This window comes from Poecilia formosa, unplaced genomic scaffold (genome assembly GCF_000485575.1).
Source record: "Poecilia formosa unplaced genomic scaffold, Poecilia_formosa-5.1.2 Scaffold409, whole genome shotgun sequence".
NCBI classification, from domain to species: domain Eukaryota; kingdom Metazoa; phylum Chordata; class Actinopteri; order Cyprinodontiformes; family Poeciliidae; genus Poecilia; species Poecilia formosa.
Window position 1 is genome coordinate 234,180 of NW_006800348.1, and position 9,424 is coordinate 243,603.

General features: G+C 40.8%; 1 protein-coding gene across 4 annotated transcripts in view; it reads left to right on the plus strand.

Moving 5' to 3' along the window:
- The window catches only part of plppr2a (phospholipid phosphatase related 2a), a 38,452-nt gene that overhangs the window by 7,597 nt on the left and 21,431 nt on the right, over positions 1–9,424 (plus strand). The window lies entirely within an intron of this gene.

A 9,424-nucleotide genomic window follows, 5' to 3' on the forward strand; every position in this document is an offset into this window, starting at 1 on the left:
AAAAAAACTCAGTAGCAGATAGCATTGAAACAGAAGGAAAAGTTGGAAAAGATGATCATTTTGTGTTTTTTTAAAAGTAGATTTGAATATAAAAGTCGTTTTGTCTTAATTTACGTAATTTTTGCGTTTGGAGTGGAAATGCAAATGGCCGCCGGGCCTCACTTTGAACACCCTTGTTCTGTACGTTCTCATCCTGTCCCTGCAGCAGACGTTTTCCTCAGGGACAATCTGAGATTTTACACTCTGTCTGACCCTCCAGCTTCTTCTCTGCCGGTTTTCTCTTTTCACATCTTGTACAACCATCGTCTCTGGTGAATATTTCAGGACCAAGAGACGAGTTGGGGACAGCCTGGCTGACGTTCTCACAAGGGCATCACACATCCTACGATGTTCCAACACCAGTGACTTCTCAGCATGTGTAAATGGGCGACAGCTGCTTTAATACTTTATGTTTCATTTGCAAACTCCATGATTCATTCAGGTGGTTACGTTGCAGACCGACGCATTCAGGTTTCTAATTTGGGATTTGGAGTCTTGTTAAACAGACAGCCCCAGAAGTCGGCCTCTGTGGAGGACAGAGAGTTCTCGGACTCGAACGCTGCTGCGTCTCTCGTCTGAATCGTGTTCTCCGTTGTTTGTGAGAGCGGTCAGACAGATGACTCAGAGGGCAGAGGAAGTCCCTGAGCACTCTCTGTTCTCTAAACTAGAACTGAGGTGGAGTGCGGTTGACATACGTCATCCGTTCATGTCAGAAATACAGAAATCAAGTTTTTTGCTATATTTTTGTTGTAATCAGAGATTTATGACCAGTTTTCTGATCAATGTTTTCACTAAAAGCTGACAGGGCAGATTTCATTTGATTCTAGTTTCTCTTTAAAACCTTCGTCTTGGCGTTGAAACAGGATTTTGCTAGCCTCCGCTAACACTGTCGTCTGAAGAAATGCACCATCCCCGGTCAAAAACAACCAGTCGGAGCCAGGGGGAAGGCCTTAGTGCTGTCAATCATGCTTGTGAACGCACTGCTCAATGTGGTAATGTTGGAGAAACAGCTCACCATTCCAGTTAAACCGTTTGTCCACCATCATTGGTGGCTATGCTTACTAGCCTTAGCATGCATAGCAGGCTTTGTTGTGGGGAAAAAGCTGTAGCGTAGCGGAAAGAAAAGGGGAGAACATCAACAGTGAGTACACAAGCATGATTGACAGCGCTAGGACCCTAACAAATATGTAAAACGTATTTATTATGTTTTTAATTCAAAGTTACAGCTTTAATCACTTTCAAACACAACTGCTTCTGATGTCATGGTGGCACCACAACATGTTTGCGTTAGTAAACTCAGAAAATGCAGGAAGATGATGTGCTTCTAATATACATGCATGATGCCTAAAAGTCAAGTTATATTTCTAATAATAAACAATTTTTCTATTATTTTCTATTTTAGACCTGATTTTGGATCGTCTAAGAAAAATAATTCAGATGTCATTTTAAAGTATTTTCTTCGCCGTGGTAGTTTCACCACCCCGCTCCATGTGTTACCTTCGGAAACAATGCAGAGTAGCGGCCTTTTATTAGACCACTTTGCCAAATGCCTCCCACACATCTGCGCTCAGGTGTCAGTCGGTTCATCATTTCACTCCACATAAACGAGTGTGTGTGTGCGTGTGTGTTTGAGAGACGGTGTATTTCTGTCTGCTTGTACGGTGTTAAAAAAAACCCTTGTGAGCAACCAGGGCTAAAGAAAGAAAAGCATCTGCTGAAGTCTTTATACAGAACGTTATTAAAGACAGTAGATAATTGTCATTAATTGAACAGTAATTTAATTTACCATCTAAAAATTATTTTATCAGCTTAACTGATTCAGTAGTGAAGGATTAGCAACTTATTGTTATTGTATTGTACAATGAGATCTGCTTTATTTATGAGGATGTAAAAGATTTGAAAGTGAACAGCCTCATCATGGTTCAACGCCGTAACGAGGTGTGTCTCTGTAATATTCATCTTTTTCTTTGCTCGTCTCTGCAAAATGGAGTTCGTTGCATGGAGTCAAAGTAAATCCTGGGGTTTGGTAGTCTGCCTCATTACTCACATCCCAGAGCTTCACTGCTGCTGATTGGATGTCAGATTCCATCTTAAGAATTTTCTTCTTTCCTAAGAGAGGATTTTCTCAGCCCTACATCTGAAACACTTCACAAGATAAAGTGTTAAAAAATAAATCGTGCACTTATCTCACCCAACTGCTGCTGCTGCTGCACTTGTTAAAGTTGCGATGAGTTTGGTCAGACTCTGAAAAGAGGGCATCTGATGTTTATTTGGGTAGGAGAGAAAGTGAAGTTTGTTGGTTACTGAGGATTTTTTTTTTTTTTTACCAACATTTGGGGTTTGGATAGAAACCTGACTTTCTCTCTGTCTTTTACTGTAAATAACAAACATCACTAACAATTTGATCGTGGCAGACACAACTGACGTTTCCTTTAACAGATGTTGCTGCATGAGTAAACCAGTTCACACTACAGGCGTACCTCGCATTACAGCTTGCCATGCATAGATATTTTGCAACGTGATGTAACGCGTGTGAGATCCCGCCTTCCAGCAGGAAGCCGGAGGGCAAAGAACTGTTCGTTGACCATGATTCTCCTTGGTTTTAGCTGGTAAGCTGTTGACATATTGCACTAAATCTTAAATGTGTGCATGTTATGTAAAGGGACAAATGGGATTCAGTGCTTTGCTACTGATTGTCAACTCTACGACAACTAGGTAAGGTCAGAAAAATGTTCTAATTAAAAAAGAATTGGTGACAGAGCAGAATGTAGGTCAGTCATGCTAGCTTGACTTTGACAACAATACCATGTAGGTGTGGTGCAGAACTTGATGTGTTTTGGTTCAGTTAAAAGAAATAAGGTGACCCTCACACCCACTTTCTGACAGATCATTAGAACAGATGTTTAGATTAGCTAATCAACCATCACTGTGTCCACATGGTCACTTAATAATCATATAATAAATATCAAAATTGAAAACATAAAAATGCCACAGACTGAATGTTCTGCTCTTTGGGTGGGAAATGTTTGTGTTTTTTTTGTTTTGTTTTGTTTTGTTTTTTGGTGTTGAATCCTGATACATTAGTGGAGCTCTTGTCAGTCAGTTGCTATGGCAACAGGTCTCTGTGGCCTGTGAGCTAAAAAAAAAAAAGAGAACGAGTAGTTATGAGTTTTTCTTCAACGTCAGCGCTCCAATGAAGCCATTTCGTATGTTTACCTTCGGGTGACCAGTTTCTCCAAAGTCTATTGATATATTAGCATTTTGCTGGTTGTTCCGTCTAGTGAGAAGTTTTGTGCCATACATTTATAAAGTCACACTTCACCATCTGGCCACAAACGTTGGTCTCGTCGCAGATCGGTTAAGATGTTGTTTGAGAATGATTCTGCAGGTCAATCAACAAATGGAGTTTTCTTGCAAATCAAGTCGTTTTTGTGTATCGCCAGGCTGGGTCTGGCTTACACCACCCCTGAGGTCGTTCCAAAAACACAGGAGAAACCGAGTAGGATCTAATTGAGGAAGAATCTGGTAAGGCCACGCCCGTGGAGAAGGGGTTTCAGTTTCCTATCAATTTCCAAATTTCTTCACATTTTGGCATGACGTTTTGCTTCTCAGATCGTTTGGCCTACTCCGTGTTGTCAGACGGGTTCTGCTTCAATAACTTCTTGATTCGGCAGATCCGGAATTGATCAGGCCAGAGAAACTGAACTAAAAATACGGTTTATGACTGTTCATGATTGAACAAGGGGGACAACATTTTCATTCAGTGCCTGGTTGGTCTCAACTGGTTTCCTCGCCCTGCGCCCCCTTTGATAAATTAAATCATCTTTTAAAACTGCTTTTTCCATCTGCTCATATTTTCTTCGTTGGATACAAAAACGTGTGCGATGTGAAACCGACGAGCTGCCAAATGCATTAGTGAGGAGTGGAACTGACTGATGACCGGCCCGTGGAGGGCAAAGGTGCGACTCTGTCGATTAAACACGTCGCTCGGTGAGCGCGAGGTGACAGGGATCCATAACAAGAACGAAGGATGCCGGCTCTTTTATTCAGCCCTGCGCTCCTCATCAGCAGTTACCATGGCAACCAATCAGCCAGACTCTCTCTTTCTTCTGACTCCTTTCATCCTCTCTGCCCTAATCACAAGTCACAACCTTTTCTTGTCAGTTCAGCCCACTCAGCCATCTCGCTCTCATGGTCCGCTCTGTCCTCTCCGTTTTGTTGTGTCTTTACAAATTTCTCAGTGGGACTCCCTCCCTGAGAGGGGAGATGATTAATCTGGGATTTTAGCATTTAATCCAGTCATTCAAAGCCTAAACCAATGTTCTGTATCAAACCTCTCTTGGAGCATGGAGTAGTTTGAATCATATTCGCCCATCACTACAGTCATCTTATTATCACCTTGTGTTTTCCCCAATAAAAAAAATATTTTTGTTTAAACAACTGATCAGAATCTGCTTCATCGGTCAGGATTGCGTGCAAGAAACAGGATTTTGACTTTTGTTTTCAACAATGAAACCCCGACGTTACGCTTGAGGCCAAGACTGAGAATAATACAAGCTCTGATGTGTTTCACCCTCAACAAAAATCCAACTGACTCATACATGCAAATGCATGTATGTATACTGGGGCCCCATGCATAATAATCTGGCAATAGAAAAATACATAAACGATAAACAGACTTTAGCGTAGAAGAGCGCAAAGTCAAAAAGGAGGGATACTGGAGACATATTCAGAATGATTAAAATTCATAAACTGTTTATTAGCAAGGTCTAGTAAATTAATTGATTTTCTTTTTTTTTTAATTCCATACAGACATAAATGTTCTCCTGTTGCAGATTGTTCATCACTCTCTGCTGGATTAGTGTGGCTGAAAACATTTCCTTTCCCGTTTAAACCACCAGTGGGCTATTTTTCCTCCCCCATTTCCCTGGAGTACCTGTCCTTTAAAAAACAACCAAAAAAAAAAACAACCCTCCCCCCAGAAAATTAGAGGCTGTATGTCTTCTAACTCTTTATAAAACAGAAACGTTTGTTTTAATAGTGAAAATGTGGTCAAAAGATGCTGCTTTTCTTTCCTTTCTCCAGTCATTTACCGTCAGTTCACAGGCGTTTACATTCATTTGTAAAGATTGGATGGATTTCCCTTAATCTGATACTTTGTCTAATTTAATGTAGAACAGAATATTGTAAATATCCACTGGGTGGCGCTGTTGTAACATGACTGAAATGCCACTGTACTATGAACTACGGTTGTATTTTTTGCAAATTGAGCTTTCAGCCTGTGTGTATGCATGTTTCTGATGCAAATTTCAAGTATTGGATGATTTGAAGTGAGAGGAAAAGGAATGGGTTCTACTATTTCTTTTTTTTTTTACCAATGAAAATCAGAAAAGTGACGTGTTTGTTTTTCTTTTTGACCCAACACCGTGTGTAAAGCCGCTTGTGGCTGCAATTACAGCTGCAATGCCTTTTTTTTTTTTTTTTTTTCTTTTTGCAGTGCTTCAACCAGCTGTTGTACTTAGTTGCCTTTTTTACACCATTTGCATTTTGATATGAAACAGATCATTTGTGAAAAGATCGATCTCTTCCACCTCCTAAGCTACTGCTTGAAGAAATGTACTGCTGCGACCAAAAGCAACCACTCAGAGCCAGGAGGAGGGTATTATCGCTGTCAATCAACTCTTGTACCTGCTGCTAAATGTGCTAACGACGGAGAAACAATTTACCATTACAGAAACCATTTGTCTGCTAACTAGCCTTAGCATTCATGGCAAGAAGCTGTATCGTAGCAGAGAGCAAGGCGCACCACTGAGCGGCACAAACACAATTACGATTGACAGCGCTAAGACCCTCCTCCTGACTCTGATTGGTTGTTTCTACTTAGTACTGGGAGATGGCATATGAGCTCAAATTTTTTTCATATTATCCATATCATGCTATACTGTCACAGTTTCAATAAATGCACAAAAACTATATATTTTTCTTTGTAAAAGTTACGTTCTGCAGCTTTAAAAGTAAAACGAGTGCATTACTATTATTACTATTATTTACCAGAACCCAAAGGAAAGCAACACATTATCTCCTGTAAACACACCTGATTCATCATAGTAAGTGTTCAGTCGCACATAACTCAGCAGCAGCACAGTCACACAGTGTCTCAGCTGCTGCTCTGCGCTCTGCCAGCCTCACTGTGATATTATTTATTGATGAGAAGGGGGGGAAAGCGTCACGGACTGCAGACCGCAAGAACCAGCAGACAGGGCCTGGAGCTCAGGGCCAGGTAGTGAGCCAGTACTGGCTGCTGCTGCTGCGCTGCAGTCTGATCTGTGTGATGTGCACACACAGGCTCTCCACATGGGCACGTGAGCTCTGCAGATGCGTGCCTGACCCGGGTTAAAGCATGCAGAGCGCCGAGAATCTGATGCCATCTGTTTTTTTTTTTGCTCTTTCTCTTTACACAATGATTGTAAAAACTCCCCTCTGAGACAAGAAACAGAGCAGAAAACAACGTTGTCTTTGTCTTTTTTAGCACAACCTTTTCTTCCAGTCCCTTCTCATATGAAATACAGCAGGAAAGTTTCCAGTCTGCTTTCTGCAGTTGCTTTGTTTCACCTTTTCCACATTTTTATCGAAATGCAACCTTTTTCCAAACCACGTAGTTTCTGTTTCCACTGATCATTTTAAATATTGTACTGCTGAAAACCTCATGCCTAGAGTGTTGCTTTGATTCTTTCATGCATGTTTGAGAAGCCTTTTAATTTCCATGGCAACCATTCAGCTCTGCAAAACGCCCTGGTGGTCCTAGCTCCGCCTTTGAGGATGAAGCTCCTCCTCTGAACTGCACTTTCCAAGCTTCTGAGCTTCCCTCCCCCACACCCAGTTCCACTCAGCTCCTTCAGACTAGCCAGAAGCAATTAGTGAAACACCTAGTATGTGCTGAGCTCATTATAGCAGCAGCTCCTCAGAGCAACGCTGGTAAAAATGTTGCTGAAGGGTTAACAGAGGAGCCATGTTGTGATGACTTCCTGAAGGCAGAATTTCAGAAAGAGACAGAGCCCCAATTTCAAGGCCTTGAGTTACAAAGTCAAATTTCTTTTAAGTAATATTTCATATATGTAGCATTTTTATAACAACTGAGGGTAACATAGTCACTTGATTGTGTGATAAAATTTCACTATGTGCCTGGAAAATACATAACTCTGGCCCTTTAAAAAGAAAAAATAAATAAATAAGTAAAAATAAAAAATACAAAACAAGCACAGAGCAGCTTGGATGTTTAAAAATTTTAACTAAAAATATCACATGTTCTGTCACAACACACGTGGATTTGTATTTATTTTGTAATGAAACCAAGCAGCAGAAAGCAAAGACATGTGTAGGAGTTCTCTGCGTGGGTGTTGATGGTGGAAGTTTGTGACTTTAAATGGACTCAACCTTCCACCAAACAATAGGAAATCAAGCTCTCCCAGTATCTGTTGTCTTTTTACCTGCAGGTAGGAAAAGCTTAAAACGTCAGCTCAGTTATTTATTGTGTTCTGCTGAGGTCCCGTCGTCACATCAGGTCGAACGTCTAGCGTCTCATGGAAGAACACAAATGCCTGTTAATGGAACTTGCATACATTTACTTAAACCTTACATACTTTCGACATTTCTCTTTGAATTACCTTTCAGCATTAACTCTATTGCTTTCCCAACCTTCAGCTCCGTCCCATCAGCTTAGTTTCCTCCCTCTGCAGTGCTGCCATGCAGGTCAGGTGCAGCGTGGCATGAGTTGATGGCGGGCTCCTTAATGGACAGCCGGTTTCTGATGGAGGACCCCTGAGCTTTCCTGTCCTGCTGCTCCGCACCGTCTGTCCATAAAACACAAAAGCACTCTTTCCAGGTTCTAACAGCACCCTGGGAAATAAACATGTAACCAGAGTAGATGCAGGCTGATATTTTCAAGTTTAAGAGTTAGGTGGAAGTTTTTATGCCAAAACACTCTACAGTGATTTACAGCATGTGGGAGAAAGAGGGCGCTGTGGTTCCAACTGAAAAAGTGAAAAACCTTAATATTGACTGATGGGAAGATTTTTGCTGTTCACATTTTTCTCTGTGTCCTTTAGTGCGGTGGTGGCTTTTGAACTTTGTCCTTCCGTCATGTAACAAAGGCTTTCTTTCGACAATGTTTTTGCCATTGTTCCATATTTGTGGAGTGCTTAATTCTTTCAATTTTGACATTTTGAAATTAATTCACCAATTTTGAAAGAAAGAAAAAAGCAACTCTCATCTTTTGTTAAGAAGTTTGGGCACTATGGTGGGCCGAGGTAATTTTGGTCATGTCAAAATTAACTTATTTCTATAAAAGCTGCAACAGAATCACATCATCGACAACCGGATGTGACTACTGGCAGAAACCACAAAGAAGACGATGACAGGAAGTAGTTGGAGGATCTTGGAGCAGCATATTTTTAATGACTTATTGTGTGAACAAACTTATTCATGTGTAATTTTAATTTCGTTTCTTACGCAATGGAAACACCGCAATTGAAAAATTTTGTTTTTTCAAAAGTAGTGGAATATTGACGAAGTCTTAGACTTGTAATGGAAACAGAGCTAGTGACAATGGATGTTCTTAAGGGTCTCAAAGTAATTTGGAATGGATACAATGCATAGCTGCTTTCCAGATTTTAATTTGTAAAAAAAAAACAACAAAAAAACGACAAAACAAATATTTTCATTCAACTTTTCAGATATTTGCTGCTTTTTGTTGGTTTATTGCATCAAATCTTATCAAATTTCTTTGAAGTTTGTAAAATATACTAAAAGAAAGCTAAAAATGTACAAATTCTCTGCTCCACGTTTTATTGCTTCACAATAGAAAAAGTCACAATTTTAGAGGTCGACTCTAAGAGAAAAGGCTACAGCTCGAGGTGAAAACTCCACTAGAAACAAACCCTTAACTCTTTATTCCTTGTCGTGAGAATTTGGGGTGTTTTCTCGTTTAAGCAAATCACAACAGTGAGTCAGAGGCCGTCACAATATGCTGGGTGAGCGCAGGGGAGGAGCGGAGCTCTGTCACACGGCAAGACGAGGGAACGCTTTATGAGTCACACGACGAAAACTCCTCGTCTCTCCCGAGCAGAAAGCTTGGAAGCGGCAGAGGAACGCAAACATTTACAGAATAACAGGCGCAAACCGTATGCAGTACCTGGAGACCATACGGCGAGAACACTAAGCCTATTAAACATTCTAGAGGTAGACTTCATCGGATTGCTGCAGAGATGCTAAAAACACAGACACTCCTCAGTCATTTCTTCACCATGACAACCGGAGACTTCAAAGTACATCTCTCTCAAGGGAGGCAAGGATGAGGGAGGGTTTGATCCAAATATATATATATATA